We start from the raw sequence: 18,868 nt of genomic DNA on the forward strand, positions 1-18,868 counted from the left end.
AAGTGTTCATATAGACTAAAATAAAATGATATCAGCACTCGCAAACACTGGTCAACTTTTCTGATTCACGTTTGTTATGGCTAAAGATGGAGTTCCAGGTCATATCAATGTAGCTGAGATTAAGTTCACATTCACTGTAGGAATTGGGTGAATAATGAGAAAGATACCCTAGATATGCAGTGTTGTTAAAGAGAAGACTGATTAAATGGTAAAGTCCTGTAATTTGAGTTCTCATGGAGGTTCAGATGGTGTGGATGTGGTCTGCAACTCAGCTATATTTTTCTGATATCTTGTTTGTATCTACCACACTAAACTCTGGGCATCTGCATTCTTATTTTATTTTTGAGACGGGGTCTTACTCAGTCACCCTGGCTGGATTGCAGTGGTGAGATCATGGCTCACTGCAGCCTCAGCCTCCCAGACTCGAGCAATCCTCCCACCTCAGCTTCCCAAGTAGCTGGGACCACAGGCATGTGCCACCCCACCCAGCTAATTTTTTTGTATTTTTTGTGGAGACAGGGTTTCACCATGTTGCCCAGGCTGCTCTCAAACTCCTGAGCCCAAGCTAACTGCCTGTCTCAGCCTCCCAAGTACTAGGATTTCAGGCATGAGCCACCACATCTGGCCCAAATCATCATTTTAAACTAGTCCCCTCTTATCCAAGGGGAATACATTCCCAAAGCCCCACCGTATGCCAGAAACCATGGATAGCACACAACCCAATTGCTGCTGACCAAAACACGTTTCTGCTTATGTCTTCCACCCGCAAATGTAATGCCTTTTAAATATTTACTAAGCATTTATCATGCTGTGTAGCCGTAACTTTTGCAGTTTGAGGTTCAACAGCACAAATTTCTTTTTCTTTCTTCACAATTTTACTAAAAGATTTGTTCCTATTTTAGGTCCTAGCAATGGGCCAGTAGCATATACAGTGTGGATACACTGGACAAAGAGAGGGTTCGTGTCCCAGATGGGATGGAGTGGGACAGCATGAGATTTTGTCATCCTGCTGGGAGCAGTGTACAACTTAAGAATTAGAAATTGTTTCTTTCTGGAATTTTCCATTTAATATTTTTGGACTGTGGTTAACCAGGTGTAACAGAAACTACAGAAAGCAAAACTTAAGATAAGGGGGGACTACAGTATTTCTTCCTCCAAAACTTTTGTGTATATACCGTTTCATTTTAGCCAACAACTCATAATTTTATCTTCCAATAGTCTCCAGTGTCCTAAAACTTCTTCCTAATAGTAACTCATTTGCATTCTTAAATAGGTAATTATGCCCTTTCAGTAATTAAGTGCTAAGCACATGAAGTCAAAGTATTGTTCACTCTAAAGTGTCCAATCACTTTGCCAATATAGTCAGATGTTAATTGTCCAGGTGCTAATGCACCAGTTGATATTTTCTTCATGGGCTCTGCTTCTCCTCCTCCCTTCCACTTAGTGAGCTCTACTTGGCTTATGAGCACATGTGCCGAAGCAGTAGACAGGTACATCAAAAATGCTTTACAACTCAACTCAAGCAATTCTATTAGTCAAGTTGTTGTTAGCAACATTTGCCGGGATTTCCTGGGTAGGTCATTGAAACTGGTTGGCTTGCAAAGCTATTCAGTGTCTCTGTGGATGATAGGTACATGGACCTGGTGTCATCCTCCATAACCACGCTGCCTGCCAGGGACAACCATGTAACAGACGGTTTCACATATATTATCACATTTGAGTTTTACAGTAATTTGTTATATACTCATTATATTTGCATATTCAAAATTGTATCTCTACAACCAGAGTGACTCAATTTCTGCTAACAGTAACATATTTTTTTACCTGCTGGAAAGAAAAAGAAAAGGCATATCATTTTCTGAAGAATGTAGTACAGTATATGTTATTGTATTCCTGTGGCCTGTTGGACCCTCTTGTTTTCACATATACACTGTTGATGAGTTGACTATTTTCCCTTGTAATTGGGCTTCAGCGTTTCTGCTGTCCTTCTTCTCTCCTCATTCCCTTTTTCTTTGCACAGAACTCCTCTTACATGATTTTGTTCAGAGCAGGAGGTGTCCTCCGTTTCTGCTTTGTGTCTTCGAGAGCTAACTTGAAGAGCCTGTTGCTGTGGCTCTTCAGGCCAGTACTTGCTATCTGTCACCTGTTCCTTAGCCCCTTCTCTTGGCCAAATGCTATTTTTCCTGCCTTGGAGTTTTATGTTAGCTATAATTCAGTTTCTTCTGCACAACATCACATATGACTTCATTCTTCTATTTCCTGAAGCATCTTAAAAATATATTTATTTTCCTTTATATTCAGCTTTGTTTACTTTAATGTTGGGAGCTGTATAATTAATGCATAAGGAAATTGACTTCAGAAATAACTCTTTAATCACATATATCTCACTTGTAGTAATGTAGTAATGATTGTAGTAATGTTCAAATTCTTTTCGTACTACTATGATTTTTCAGTTTCTTTTTACATCATATTCCCTTCTGAAGTGGACAAGAATTCTTCATTTTTACCTCATTACATTGAATTTGGACTCCTACTCCACCTTCTCTGCCCTGCCCACTTTCTATGCTCATCTCCCTTGTTTTTCTGTACTTGTACATGATGTACTAGGGTGTAGCCTATATAACCTTTTCAGATTAGACTCTACTTTTTTCACATGAGATATATTTCCTTTTAAGAAGCCCTATAGGACATGCATCAATGCTTGTTGTTTTAATTCTCTACCCCATGGAATGCTAGTCACATAGATGGCATGTACATTGTGAAACTGAAAGATGAACAGATGGTTTTCTCTTATGGCATATAAGAATCCACCCATCAGCTAGTGTGACACCTTCATCATCAGGGTATTATTGAAAAATATTGAATCAATACACAGAGGCAAGAAAAGAAAAAAAGAATTGTGATCCGTATGCTCAACTGCTTTTCCTTGAGCTAACATAGCAAATAACCCCTCCACCTTCTTCCTTTCAAAGAGACCATGTAAATGAACAAAGGAAAGCTCTGGCCTTTGGGAGGCCAGGGCGGGTGGATCACATGATCAGGAGATCGAGACCATTCCAGCCAACATAATGAAACCCCATCTCTACTAAAAATAAAAAAATAAAAAAAATAAAAAAAATAGCTGGTAGTGCATGCCTTTTGTCCCAGCTACTTGGGAGAGGCTAAGAGAGGAAAATTGCTTGAACCCAGGAGGTGGAAACTGCAGCGAGCTCAGATCGCGCCACTGCACTACAGCCTGGGCAACAGTGTAAGACTCTGTTTCAAAAAAGAAAGAAAGAGAGAGAGAGAGAGAGAGAGAAAGAGAAAAAAAGAAAAGAAAAGGAAAGAAAGAAAGAAAAAAGAAAAGCTCTGGCTAAAACAGATCAGCTGTGTCCCACTCCCTTCTGGCTTGTTGCTGGGCTTTGTGACACAACCTACCATTCTTACCAACTCTTCAGCAGAATGCTTACAAAAATCTTGTAGTTAGTGTTTAAGAAAGTAGCCTTCAGTTTTCTATAATAGTATTGGTTTCTGTTCGATATGTTATAGTTTACAGAGGGCTTTATTAAATAAAGCATGTTATCATTCTCTATTGACAACCATCCCTTGAGGTAGGTAGCCTGTAGCCTCCATTTAGGGTTTGGAAGCTAGAGCAGCAAGGTGACTATTAACACCCAACAAATGGCAGAGTCAGGATTGGATTCTGAATCCAAGGTCTTTCCACTGCATCAGAGCTGTCACCTTCTCACCCTTTAAAAACATGATGACGCCAAAACCTAAAATGCAATTAAAAAACAAAAACATGATGACGGCTGGGCACAGCGTCTCACACCTGTGATCTCAGCGCTTTGGGAGGCTGAGGCAGAAGGATCACTTGAGCCAGGAAGGAGTAAGATACCAGCCTGGGCAACATGGTGAGACGTCATCTCTACAAAACAAAAAAACCTGACGTAAACCTGATGTTCTTAATTTCTGTTACGCTGACTTCTCTCACACCACTGTGGAGTGGAAATGCCTGTGTACGATTCATAGGTGCTTTTACTCTTCAACAGTTCCATCATGCCATATGCATATTAAGATATGATTCTCCTGCTAAATCATCTGTACGTCAGATGTACACATCAATTGTGGGCCCTAGGTGCTTATCTGCAACACATTGCTTCTCTGTTTTTATACTGCTCAAATGCTCTGAGATGAATCCTTCCAATTAATCAGCCTTTCTCCTTAAAAGTTCTAAGGCTCTTTCTCAAACTAGGGTGTATGCACTATTTGGACCAGAATTACCCAAAAAGCTTATTAAAAACGCATATTCCAGGACCCACCTTGCACTTGATACAGAATGTCTGGGAGTGGGACCAGGGAATCTGGATTTTTATTAGGCTTCTCAAATAATTTTAAGAATTCCAAGGTTTGAGAAATGATCTAATATGCCTATGTATTGTGCTATAATTTTTGTGACCTTCTCTTCTTGATTTTAATGTACTTTTCTACTTAGTTTACTTAAAGCCTAACTAAATCTCAGCTTCTCTTTTCTAACTCCAAGAGCCATTGTTTCATTCTCAAAGAATGAAAGCCTTAGAGTTTAAACTGCTAAGTAAAGGTACTGTGGAATTTCTGGTGCTCTCCAAAATCCAGTGCCTTTGCTGATGACTAGGTAAGAGGAAGCTTGAGGAGCCTACCTTACGGTAGAGGAAGATCTGAAATCACTGCACTGAAGAAGAAGCAAGACTGACTTTGGTTTGTTTTCAAGAGAGAAGCCTAAGGAATCCAGCTGCCTCACACTGGGGTGGAGTTGCTGGGAAGGGTCTGTAGCGGGCATGTGCCTCATGCTCTGGGCCAGAGCCGTCAGGGACATGGTTTCAGAGGCGATTTCCACCTGAGGAAACAGTGCCGACACCTCTTCCTGGGATTCCTCAGAAGTGTTGCCTTACCTGGACAGTTTTATTCTTTTCTAGGTGATTAGAACTCAGTATTCTAGAACATGGAGGCTTAGCACCCAAAATTTAGTTGAAGGGTTGATGAGTTTGGGCTTTAACGTTTACCTTGTGACTTAGGACAAAGCACTTCAACTTTCCAAGTCTTGTTCTTCTCATCTGTAAAATAGTAGTGCTAATACCTGCCCTGTCTGCTATGCTGCAGTTTTTGTGAAGATGAAGTAAAAAGGATCTATGAGAACAAGGTGCAGTATCGAGAGAGAACTCAGGGTCTCCAGCATGCAGGTTTTCACTGGGCAGCTTTTGAAACCCTTACAGAGCAGCGAGCGGCTGCTGTGCAGAGGAATGCCACTTCCTTCAGAGACAGAATGTAGATTTCCCTTCTTCCTCTTTCCCTCTTCCTTTCCACTCTTGTAGAAGCCAAAGCACCAGATACATAATGTCCTAGCGCCCCCGCTCCCGGTCCTGTTTTGGTTGTGGGGGTTTTTCCTTCCTGCTGTGTCCTCCAGCTGGGTCACAGTGTACTCGTGTTCTTCCTGCCTCTGAGGCTGCGTCCCTGGTTGGCGGGTCTCCTGTGGCCGCACGCCTTCCGTGTTGTCCCTGATGGCTGTGTTGTGAACTTCCCAATATGAACCATCTGTGAACATGGTGTTGGGGTGAGGCAGAAAGACAATTTCTTACCCCCATCATTCAGATGAGGAGATGAGATGCAGTGTCGGGAGCATGCCATTTCTTCCTTGGGCCCTGTGCGTGCACCAAACCTGTGCCATCCTGTCATCTAGCCCCAGTGCCCTTTCCACAGTGACACTGCAGCTCAGTTAGCGAAGGCCATTGAGTTACCTTCAGTACCTTTTAGCCTGCCCTAAAAGCCATATGTCTAAAATCTTCCACCCTATTCCATCTATTTGGTTGCTTTCTATTTTAAATATTCTTGTAGGTGGATTTACATCACCTTCACTTTTAAAATTAGCACCTCTCTTAAAGGTAAAAAAAAAAAAAAAAAAAAAAAATCCCTCCTTATTTGATTGTTAATCAGACACTGTCAAACTTGAGGCAGCTCCTAGACAAATACAGCAGCACTTTAGTGGCATTTCCACTTAAAGATTGTGTTACTTATCTCATAGCTAGCTGGTTCCTTTTGCCATTACCTATATTTAGCATAGATGGTTTTGGCAAAATCAGAATGTCTATTTTTCTCTCAGTGTTTTTCTGCCTATCCCTTTCCAACATTTTATTGTACTGTGTATAAAGATTTTATTTCAAAATATTGAAAAAATATTTAGATCTTTTAGGTTCAGCATAGATTCACTTCTCTGTCTCTCTCTCTCTCTCTCTCTCTCTCTCTCTTTTTTTTTTTTTTTTGAGACAGGGTTTCACTCTGTCATTACCCAGGCTGGAGGGCAGTGACACAGTCATCTCACTGCAGCCCCAAATTCCTGGACTCAAGCAATTCTCCATCCTCAGCCTCCTGAACAGCTGGGACTACAGGTGCACACCACCACACTCAGCTAATTTTTTATATTTGCTTATTTTTGTAGAGGCACGGTTTTAAACTGTTGCCCAGGCTCATTTCCAACTTCTGGCCTCATGCAGTCCTCCTGCCTTGGCCTCCCAGAGTGCTAGGATTACAGACCTGAGCCACCACACCAGCCAAAAGTCGGCTCACTTCTGCCATCACATGTCGTATCTTTCTCCCACTGTCTTAGTCCCTTTATAGCCCTTGAAAAATTCCACCGGAACTCAGTTGTTGTCTAAAATATAGTAACCTCTGATGATAATTAAATTGCATATAAAAGAAAGAAAGAGAGAGAAAGCAAGCAAGCATCCCTTTAAACCATGGAAGCCAACGTTACCACCACTTTATACAGTACTTTATACAGAACCTCTTTGTCAAGTAATAGTTGGATAGATTCTAAGCTCAGCAAAATCAGGAAATTGGTTTCACTTGTCTTTAATGTTAATCTTATTCTGCTCCGGGCTCGTCATCACTGCACGCTGCGCCCTCCTCCCCATGGTGACTGTCCCAACAAATACTTAGACATGCAAAGCTTCTCAGGGCCTTTTTTTTTTCTCCCTCACCTCAAGAGCTAAAATCTGATATACACCATTCCTCGCTGTCAATTCTAGTGTGAGAAGGGGCATTTATACCAGAAGTCTGCACCATTATCTTAATTTGGGGAAATCTTATTCCAGAGAGGAAGGGCGAGGTCCTGACCTAACAGCCCCAGAGGAAAATGTCCCACTGTCCTGAGGTTTCCCTAGAACTCAGAACTGTCCCTGCCCTAGCCTACCCCATTCCAGACTGTCCTGGCAGACGCCAGTCCCTTCAGGCTTGAGCACTGATCAACTTCTTTCTCTACTTTTGCCCCAGGACTTCCAGATTTTAGGTTTTTCAGTGCATCTAGCATTTTGGTTAGCCTTCTAAAATATTATACTAACACTCTCTCATTTAATTTATCTTCTAGATGTGTCCATGGGGTCCCCTACATTATTCCCATTTTTGATGGTGAAATGTTGGACAAGCTTGTTGGAACACATTCGCTTCAAGCATAAGATGTGTCTATACTGTCGGGTGGTATCTTACCATAGGTATTGATGCTACTTTCCAGTAGTGGGAAGCCTATTTAGAGCTAAATCTGGTTACTTGCAGTTCTGGGATTAACAAAGATGGTTGACTTTTCACTTTAGGAAACTGTCATAGAAAAGGAATGAGAGTGAAGGAAGAAAAAAGTCATTACCTTGGGCTTAAAATAGTAGCCATATGTGAACACTTGAAATGTGGCTAATGTGACTGAGGAATTGAATTTCAGTGTAACTGTATTTTAAATAGCTACATGTGACTAGAAGTTGCACTATTGGACAGTGCAGCTTTGGCTATTCAGTGTGACGTTATTTATCTTTCTCTTGATTTTAGTCAATTCAGTTTTCCTATATTTTATCTCATGTGTATGTGAATGTATAATTTTTCTTTTAAAGAAACAAAAGCAATAAGGTATTTTGGTATGTTGTATTTCTTAAATTTAGGGTTTTTTTTTTTTTTGCATTCTAGGTTAAATTTTCATAACAGTCCTAATTGCAGGTGTGGGAATGGTGTTGATGGTGTTCTCCTCACGCCCTGCAGAGGTAGCACTTGGCTAGGTGGTTAGTCAGGAGGCCATACCGGCCTCCCCTCTCAGAGGGCTGCAGGTTGGACTCTGTGGTGGATTCACTGTGATAAACTTTGCCTTTGTTGAAAACGACTTCACATGCCTTTTCTCTCCTATTTGAGTTAAAAGATGCATAGGAGTACAATCAGCGTTATTATCCCACTGAGTTTGAAGATAGATTCTCATCCCTCACTTTAAAAGTGAAGTGATTGGCATGCATCGTGAGCAGATTAAACTATGTCAGCAAAGCCAAGAAAAGTTAAAAACTATTACCTGTAAGCTGCTTTTAAGCAGATGTGCTCCACAGTACAAGCGGTGGCATTTTTAAAGCATTGATTAATATTCATTTGAAAACTTGTGGGAGGAAGAACTCTCTCTTATTATCTGCTTCTTTGCCAAAACAGCAGTCCTTTATGTAGCATAGCTTTTTCAAAATAAATCTACTTTGAAGTACTAATAGGGGATATCAGAGGGTTAAATTAAAAATACATAAATATGACAAGAATACTAGTACCTTCAACCCCCTGATAGTTGTCCTGCACAGTGAATTCAGTCAGGTAACTGATCTCGTTGGGAATGTTAAAGACCATAGAGGAACCTGAAAAAATTATCCCCCATCACTCCTGTGAAATATCCATACAGTGTATTTCCATTGCTTCAGGGAAGTTCAGTAACCTATTTAAACTTACCTATATCAAGAAGCCCTGTAGTCAGAACCTCTCACAGCAAGCTGAGATGCATCACAGAAAAACTAAAGCATATGACTAAGCTGTCTGCATTTTCCAGAGAGAGGACTCTTTCCAAGTCTGGAGTAAAACCCTGGTGTACTTCCGGAATTTGTAAGATGTGCCTTGGTGTACATGTGTGGACTTGCGTGTATGCATGAGAAGGGCATGCTTCGCATTTTAGAGGGGAAGAAAAACTAATTGTTAGGCTTATTACACTAAAGATTTTTAACTTCTGTTTTCTTCAGAAAAACTAATTATTAGGCTTGCCACATTAAAGAATTTTAGCTTTTGTTCTCTTCAAGCCATAAATGTTTGCTTATAGCAGGACAAGTTTTGGCGCCTTCTCCCCCTCACTTCCTTTTGCTCTGGCTTATTATCAGAATAACCCAAAATGTGACAATTGTGAATCTCTTCTGCTTTCTGCATTGTTGCTGTTTTGCTAGGTCAGGTTTAAATAATCTTTTGCCAGGTCATTGCCTTAAAGGAAAGGATGTTCAGAGCCTCAAGTGTAAAAACGAATCAAATTTTTAAATAATACTTTATAGTTTTTAAAACTTTAGAGTTTTCGAGGCCAGGCGCGGTGGCTCAAGCCTGTAATCCCAGCACTTTGGGAGGCCGAGGCAGGTGGATCACGAGGTCAAGAGATTGAGACCATCCTGGGCAACATGGTGAAACCCTGTCTCTACTCAAAATACAGAACATTTAGCTGGGCATGGTGGCGCATGCCTGTAATCCCAGCTACTCAGGAGGCTGAGGCAGGAGAATTGCTTGAACCCAGGAGGCGGAGGTTTCAGTGAGGCGAGATCGCACCATTGCACTCCAGCCTGGGTAACAAGAGTGAAAAACTCTGTCTCAAAAAAAAAAAAGAAAAAAAAACTTTAGAGTTTTCAAATATGTTGCATGACATTTGTGTAGCACTTTACCATCTGTTGCAGAAGCTATCTGCTGGTGGCAGAGATCTGTCCCACGGGATTTTAAAAGAACATGCAAGAAAAGCATGGTGACTGGAGGGTGCATGCCATCTCACACCAGCAGTCAGTGTGCACCTCAGCTAGACACTGCCAGATAGATTTAGTATTGTGAGACCTAATTAAAAAAAAAAAAATTTTTTTTTTTGTATTGTACTTTAAGTTCTGGGTTACATGTGCAGATCTTGCAGGATTGTTGCATAGGTACACACATGCCATGGTCGTTTGCTGTCTCCATCCCCCACCCCCCATCACCTGCATCAGGCATTTCTCCCAGTATTATCCCTCCCCAACCTCCCCATCCCCTGCTGTCCCTCCCCTAGCCCCCCAACAGACCCCAGTGTGTGCTGTTTCCCTCCCTGTGCCCGTGCGTTCTCATTGTTCAACACCTGCGTATGAGTGAGAACATCTGGTGTTTGGTTTCCTGTTCTTGTGTCAGTTTGCTGAGAATGAGGGTGAAACCAAATTTTCTAAAGAAAAGGCAGAAATCTAGATTTTTTAAATGAGAAATTTCCTAATTTTAAAAAACTGGCTCAAATATTTTTAAAGCACTGTACAAGCCCAAACAGAACATCTATGATCAGGGATCGTAGGTCACCATTTTGATATTTCTGCTCCAAGAGATGGTGTTCATGGTCTTTTTTCCCTATCTTTTGAAATTTCTGCAATTATTACACTGTCACAGAACAAAAAGAACCATGACATTTCACAAAATATATTGCCAGTTTCATGTTCTTTTGACATTTCAGTTACCTTTCTGTTAATGGTAAATCTTCTCCTCTGGAGTGTTGGGTAGGCACATTGGGATACTGCATTTGGAGATTTGGGGGCAGACTGTGGGCTGAGTAGGCCCCAGCTCTTTCCTTGGGGCCACAGTCACCAATTGCTGAGAATATTGTTCTCTGGGCTATCATTGCTAGAGTTAAAGGACTATCACTTCATAGAATGTTTAGACTGGATTAGATATATATGACGAAGGTTGGAATTAAATATGACTCCATTCTGATGCAATGTCTGTGTTTGAATTGAGTTGAAGGTAATAGTTGCATGAAAGCTTTTCAGTTAATAACATGCTTTCTGGAGGTGGGCAAATCAAACAGGACTAAGGAAGAATATTGGGAAAGACCAGCAGCTGGTGAGATCCTTAGACATCTCACAGTTGGTAGACGTATGTTAACCTTCAAGTAGAGGAAGAGATGGCATCTCTTAAACAATACTTAGGCAACAAAAAGCAAAACAAGAACAACAGAAAACATTTTATTTGTAATTAAGCCTAAAAGGCAGCCATCAGATTGTATGGAATTCCAGCAGTGACTAGCATAGTTAGTAGTATCTCAGTAAATTGAATTTTTCCTTTCTTGGACTAATAATGGTAACTGCTAAAATGGCAAGTGCTTTGCTAAGCACTTAATGTGTTTTTCTGATCTCTCAATTTACAAATTAGGAAGCTGAGGATCTGAGAGGATAAGTAACTTGCCTCAGAACATGGAGCCAGGAAGTCTGCAGATCTGTTTGATTCCAGAGTTACATTGATTGGAGTAGAGGCTAGCCGTAGTGAGTAGCTAGGCTAGTTTAGGTACCGACCATCCTTCCCTCATGTTTTCCAGAAAACAGGCTGAACATACAGTAAGCATTAAAGTTGGACGAATGGAAACATTTTAGCATTCAGATCTGTGTGTCTGGCTTTGTCATAAATGCAGAATTGACCATGTATCGCTTGTTGATTGCATGCTTATATAGTTTTTCATTGCATGTTCAGAAAAGTTTACTTTGTGACCAAGAGTTGTTTTGATAGGCTGGAACATTTAACTAGACCATTATTCACATCAAAAAATGGTTCTCAGTTATTGTGTTGTAACGGTAAGAACTTTTTAACCAGTTCCCTTTGTCGCCTTAGGTTTAAAAAAGAAAAAAACTATGTTGCACATTATTCTCTCTTTTAAAGGGGAAGAAATGTTAATACTTTTATAACTCACATTTTTCATAAAATAGGAATAGTATTTTGTCTAGCAGGTACTTTATCATGGATTTTTAATAAATTATAAAGGACACTTTACACATGAAATCGTCATATGAAAAGACTAATATTAGCCTGGATGCAGTGTCTCAGGCCTGTAATCCCAGCATTCTGGGAAGCCAAGGAGGGCAGATCACTTGAAGTCAGTTCAAGACCAGCCTGGGCAACATGGTGAAACCCTGTCTCCACCAAAAAATAAAAAATTAGCCGGGCGTGGTGGCACATGCCTATAGTCCTCAGCTACTCCAGAGGCTGAGGTAGGGTTATTATTTGAACCATGGAGGCGGACGTTGCAGTGAGCTGACACTGTGCCACTGCACTCCACCCTGGGCGACAGAGCAAGAATCCATCTCAAAAAATAAAAAAAGACGTACTCATCCAAACATCTTTTTTTTTTGAACCACCATGTTTGTATCTATTACTATTACATTTAAATATCTTATCAAGGATGAAATTCCTTTTAAATAAGTAGCCAAATGAGTTACATTTTTGTTCAAAAAAGCTTAATCAAGCTATAGAAAGGACCAAGATTGTCGTCAGAACTGTCCTGTTCTCCAGCCCAACCCCTCAGCTGATGGACCAACCAGGCACCAGCACTGCGACCCCTTGGGAGCTGCCTTCCCACCCAAGGCTGTTCCAGTCACGTCAGAGCACATTTACTGAGACTGCAGATGGCTTGCCGTCTATTACTTCTTCATTCTTGTTCATTCAATAAATATTTATTCAGTATCATCTGTGCTCCAGGAATTGTGCTAAGCACTAGGTAAGACCCGTGAGAAAAGGAGAGATGCAGTTGCTGCCCTCACAGGCCTAGTATGAGTCAAGCAGAATCTAGCAGGCAGCCAACACCAGAGAGTGGGGTAACCGCTAAGGCAGAGGTATGACAGTGCTGTGACCACTGGCTCATCCTCCATTGCCCAGTTGAGGGTTGAGTCAGCTGTTCTGGTTCTTTAGAAACTGTGCCACTCTCCCAGACCCCATGGTTCCCTTCATGGGGTGGTCTGTGAGTTAACACAAAGCACTCAGAACAGTGCCTGGTGCTTAGTAAGGGCTCAATAAATCTTAACTACCAACTAGATACCTAAAATGTAACCTAATCTTTCCCAAAAAATTTAATGACAAATTTCTGTACAACTGTTTTAAATTCTGTGTCCTGAGGTTTCTAACAGAGATATAATTGGCTTTTCACACAGAACTGAATATGTTCTTTATATATGCTAAAATAGTTTCACAGTTAGCTGGTGAAAATTTATGCATAATTACTTTTATCATTCTTAAGGAATAATTAGCCCTGCTAATACGAACTATCATTATCTTAATCATCATTATCCCAATGTAAAGCATTTATTAAGAATTTGATTTTGCGTTATAACTAAGCTAGCCCTTCTTCAAAGCAATTTGTGACCTTGCCTTCCGTGTGTTTACGGTCTAAGATAATAGTGATGCGGAGGCAGACTGGGGTCAGCGTTCGATATGCTGTTCCCTCTCAAGCCCCCTTCCATTTGTGTACCCTTGTTGATAATGTTTTCTTACAACTGTTATGTCTTTTATGGTTATAAAGCCCACCTCTTCCAGCAGATCCTGAGGTCCCACATTCAGAATAATATGCTTAGAAACCAGGTAATAGTTATATTTCCTTCTCATTGTATCCCCAGAGTGGCTGCTTAGTATTGAAGTGTTTTTTAGAAAATAATTTTTCCTGAAGTAATTTCAAACTTAGAGAAAAGTTGCCAGAGCAGTACAAAGAACTCTCATATTCCCGTCACTCAGATTGCCCAGTTATTAGCATTTTACTTCATTTGTTCCATTTCCTATTCTCTCTGCTTTTTTTTTTTTTTTTTTTTTTTTTTTTTTGAGACAAGGTTTCACTCAGGCGCCCCAGGCTGGAGTGCAGTAGCACGATCGTGGCTCACTATAACCTCTGCCTCCTAGGCTCAAGCGATTCTCCAACCTCAGCCTCCTGGGTAGCAGGGACTACAGGCGTTCGCCACCATGCTTGGCTAATTTTTGTATTTTTTATTGAGACAGTGTTTCACCATGTTGCCCAGGCTAGTCTCAAACTCCTGGGCTCAAACAATCCACCTGCCTCAGCTTCCCAAAGTGCTGGGATTACAGGCATGAGGCACCACACTCAGCCCCTCTGTGTTTTCATATGCACCATCATTTGTTTTTTCTGAACTTTGAGAGCAAGTTGTGTGTAGCATCCTATCACCCATAAGTACTTGAGTATGTGTTCTAGACACTCCTATATCACCTACATAGAAACCTCCAAATCAGGAAATCAGCCTTTATACAACACTACTGTCTAATCCAGTATGCTCCATTCAAATTCCACTAACTATCTAAACAATGTCTTTTTTCTCCATTCTGGAATGACAGATATTTAATCAGTATCTTCTGTGCTCCAGATCTTGTGCTGAGCACTGGGATTCATGGGAAAGGAGGCACGTGGTTGCTGTGGTATTCCTGCCACATTTGTGAGATGTTTCTTTGTCAGGTCTCTCCAGACTCCTTCAGTCTGGACAAGCATCTCAGTCTTGCCCTGTCCTCATGGCCTTGTTTTGAGACAAGGTCTCAGGTGCCCCATTGTGAGACTTTAAAGAATACAGCCGGTATTCTTTAAAACTACATTGTGTCAGTTTTAAAGAATACAGGCTGTAAGTTCTCAGCCTAGGTCTATGCAGCATTCACTCATAACCAATTCAAGCCATGCCTGCTCTTCTCAGGAGGCACACCATGAAAGCTTCCCACTCCTGGTGACACTGACCTCTGTCACCTGCTCCTGTTAGTTTCTCCACCTGCAGTTCACCTCATTATTATTAATTAGTGGGAATGATTCCTGTCTGTGTCACATCTCTATGATGGTTACCAAATGGCAACTCTCTATTTTTCTTGTTTCTTTTACACATAGAAATTGGCATTCTACTATAAGAATTAGCTTTCCCTTTCTCTCATTTATTTATTTTATTTATATCTATTTGGACTCATGAATTCCTATATAATTCAGTGGATTATAGTCTGTTTGTTTATGCTAAAATTATCTAGTATTTGGCCAATGGGAGTTCTTCCTCCTGGTCCTCTTGACTTCCATCATTCACTGAGTATTTCCTTATGATCTGGCACAAAAAGATTTCCAGACTCATCTTGTACTTCCCCGGCCCCAGCCTTGGAATCAGCCATTTTGCTAAAGAGCCCTACCTGGTTCCTTTTAGAAGAGAATGGTAACTTAGGATCCAAGATCTGGGTAGATGAGGTGCTCACTGTTAATGAAATGTCATTGCTTCTAGACCCTCTCAGTAGAGAAAGCTTGTGTACATATACATACTCACATACACATATACACTCACATGCATTTGCATCTAAATGTATTTATATAGCTCTGTGTGTGTGTGTGTGTGCATGTGTGTGTGTAAATCATGGGCTTATACTGATCCCTCTAACTGCAGTCTAATACCTCAGTGTTCTTTCTAGCATTTTCCCTTCCATGTTTGTTAATACCTCCTCCAACAGCAAGAAGCCCATTTTTCTTAATATATTGATTTTTTTTTGACTCAGTTTACTTGTTTGCTCCATGTAACTGGTTTTCCAGCCACACTGACCTTCTCTTCCACCTGTCACCTCTGTCTCTCCCTCACCACCCCCATCCTCAACTGCCAGGCCTCTAGCTCATACCTGTGTTAACCCACCACCTTCCCTCAGCTCTCCATGTCCTCACTACCTTGAGTTTTGGGCCTCCATACTGTGTCCTCCACGTGGAGAAGGGGAAGAGGTGAGTCTCAGGTGAATCTTAATACCTATATAAAGACATATTTGAGATGATTGGGCTGATCTCTGGAAAACCAGAAGCTTGCCTAGTAAGGTATTTCATTCTTCCTGTTTTCCTGTTTTCTTTTTTTAATCTTTGTGTTTATGAGTTTCTTTTCATTTTGAATTGAAATCATATTTTGTATTTCAATTTCTGCTTGGCAGAGATAGAAAAGAGAAACTTTTGAGATAGGTTTTTAGGGGTCTTGACAATAAGTTAAATCCAGAAATAAAACAGGGCTTGTCTTAGTCCATTGGTGCTGCTATTAAGGAACACCTGAGGCTGAATGATATACAGAGTGAAGAGGTCTATTTGGCTCATGATTCTGCAGCCTGTACAGGAAGCGTGGCGCCAGCATTTGCATCTGGTGAGGACCTCATGCTGCGTCCACTCATGGGGAAAGGTGAAGGGATCCAACCTGTGTAGAGGTCACATGGTGAGAGAGGAGCCAGGGGGTGGTACCTTTCACCAGCTTTGTGGAAAGTAACAGTGAGGACTCACTCACCCACCCCCAGCATTGGGGATCAGATTTCAACATGAGGTTTGGAGCATCAAATATCCTAACCATAGCAGGGCTAAAACAAAAAAGGAAATGATTGGTAGCAAAACAAGACTCAGGGAAGAAGATTCACATTAACTTAATTCATTAGGGCTTGTTTATAGTTCTTAAGTTGTATTTTAACTTGAGTCAGTTGATGCACAACTAAAAGTCATTTTATAGACATATTAAACATATCTCTGGGTGCTAGTAACCTGTAATTTTTTTTTGAGACGGAGTCTATCTCTGTCACCAGGCTGGAGTGCAGTGGCACAATCTCAGCTCACTGCATCCTCCACCTCCCGGGTTCAAGCAATTCTCCTGCCTCAACCTCCCGAGTAGCTGGGATTACAGTCATGCACCACCACACCTAGCTAATTTTTGTATTTTTAGTAGAGACAGGGTTTCACCATGTTGGTCAGGCTGGTCTCAAACTCCTGACCTCAGGTGATCCACTTGCCTCAGCCTCCCAAAGTGCTGGGATTACAGGCTTGAGCCACCGCGCCTGGCCTTTTATGCTTTACTCATACTTTCTCAGTGAACATCTTCCATTCAGTCCCTTAAGTCCAAATCCTATTCTGTATTCTCTTTTCAGAGATAGGCAACATTTATTGGAGAACTAATGGCTTTCTTGACACTAACTAAGTAAGCATCACATTTACCTTATCTGTTCTCTAGGCTTGTAGAGGGTTCCTTTTTGTAGAGGATTCCTCCTTTTGTAGAGGGTTCCTCCCTTCTTGTAGAAGGTTCCTTTTAAAAGTTCTTGATTTTGAAAGAGAATTGTTATCCCCATAACAGCGTGTGTGTGTGTGTGTGTGTGTGTGTGTGTGTGTGTGTGTGTGTGTACATGCATGTGAGACCCTAAGCCCAAGAAGACCAGTCAGAGCTGTTCAGATTTAGGGGATATACCTTGGGATTAAATTCTGTAAACCTCACTTTGCTCATCTGTAAAATGAAGATTCAGTGAGGTAATACATGTTAAAAAGTGCTTGGCATATAGTAAGAGCTCAGTTAACAATTAGGTATAATTATTTTTACTGTTGTCATCATAAATATTAAAAAGAGATACTAAAAAATTTCTAATGGGCAAAGGATTTGAATAGATATTTTTCTAAAGAAGATATAAAATAGCCAATAAGCACATGAAAAGTGCTCCACATCGCTAGTGATTAGGGAACTGCACGTCAAAACTACCATGAGATACCACTTTACACTCATTAGGATGGCTATTATTTTAAAAAAAGAAAGCAAAACAAAAACAGAAAAACAAAACACAGCAAATAAGCAGTGGAGAAATTGGAACTCTTGTTTATTTTTGGTAGGGATATAATGTAAAGTGATACAGCCACTGTGGACAGCAGTTTGGCACTTTCTCAAAAAGTTAAACATAAAATTACCTTACGATCCAACAACTCCACTGCTAAGAACATACCCAGAAGAATTGAAAGCAAGTACTTAACCATACCTGCACACCAATGTTCATAGCAGCATATTCATAATTGCCAAAAATTATAAACAGCCCCAATATTCATCAACAGATGATAAACAGAGTGTAGTATATACGTACAATGATGTATTTTTCAGACACAAAAAGGAAGGAAATTCTAAAACATACTACCACAGAGATAAATCAAACATAGAAATACACATACTAGGCCAAGCACAGTGGCTCATGCTTGTAATCCCAGCACTTAGGGAGGCAGGCCAAGGCAGGCAGATCTCCTGAGGTCAAGAGTTCGAGACCAGCCTGGCCAACCTGACAAAACGCTGTCTCCACTAAAAATATAAAAATTAGCTGGGCATGGTAGTTGGCATCTGTAATCCCAGCTACTCGGGAGGCTGTGGCAGGGGAATCACTTGAACCCAGGAGGTAGAAGTTTCAGTGAGCCGAGATTAGACCACTGCACTCCTGCCTGGGTGACAGAGCGAGACTCCATCTCAAAAAAGTAAAGACACATCCATATGATTCCACTTATATGATGTACCTAGAATAAATAAATTCTTAGAGATAGAAAATAGAATAGTGGTTACCTGGGGGTGGTAAGGGGAGGATGTGCAGTGATTGTTTTATGGGTACAGAGCTTCTGTTTGGAATGATAAAATCCTTCTGGAAATAGATAGTGGTAATGGTTGCACAATATGATGAATGTACTTAATTCTAACAAATTACACACTTAAAATTGTTAAATGGGCCAGGCGCAGTGGTGGCTCATGCCTGTAATCCTAGCACTTTGGGAGGCCAAGGCGGCTAGAACAGTTGAGGTCAGGAGTTGGAGACCAGCCTGACCAACATGGTGAAACCCTGTCTCTACTAAAACTACAAAAAAATTAGCCAGGCATGGTGATGCACACCTGTAATCCCAGCTGCTCAGGAGGCTGAGGCAGGAGAATTGCTTGAACCCGGAAGGTGGAGGTTGCAGCGAGCCAAGATCGTGCCACTGCACTCCAGCCTGGGCAATGGAGTGAGACTCTGTCTCAAAAAAAAAAAAAAAAAAAAAAAAAAAAAATTGTTAAATGATAAATTTTATATTATACACACACACAAAGAAATTACTGAGATTTTAAAATGATAATATGAAAAACCTACCTATACATGTTCTTACAAGGTTGCTTTTCTTCCCTGTAGTGTCCGTTGGTGATAGACATTGACTCCCTTCTCCCCACCTCCCCACACAATCTGTCAAAGAAATGTTAAAGAATGACATTTGTAAGTTAGGGAAGTCACAGGAAAGGGAAGGTTGGAGGGGTTAAAT

The 18,868-nt window shown here is 40.9% G+C and overlaps 1 protein-coding gene and 1 long non-coding RNA gene across 2 annotated transcripts in view; both read left to right on the plus strand.

Moving 5' to 3' along the window:
* HACD2 (3-hydroxyacyl-CoA dehydratase 2) overlaps positions 1 to 18,868 on the plus strand; it is an 86,529-nt gene that overhangs the window by 49,607 nt on the left and 18,054 nt on the right. The window lies entirely within an intron of this gene.
* On the plus strand, positions 5 to 18,637 carry LOC141585352 (uncharacterized). Its single transcript, XR_012518766.1, has 2 exons — positions 5 to 8,898; positions 15,430 to 18,637. It is a non-coding gene; the product is annotated as an uncharacterized LOC141585352 (long non-coding RNA).

This window comes from Saimiri boliviensis, chromosome 8 (assembly GCF_048565385.1).
Source record: "Saimiri boliviensis isolate mSaiBol1 chromosome 8, mSaiBol1.pri, whole genome shotgun sequence".
Classification (NCBI taxonomy): domain Eukaryota; kingdom Metazoa; phylum Chordata; class Mammalia; order Primates; family Cebidae; genus Saimiri; species Saimiri boliviensis.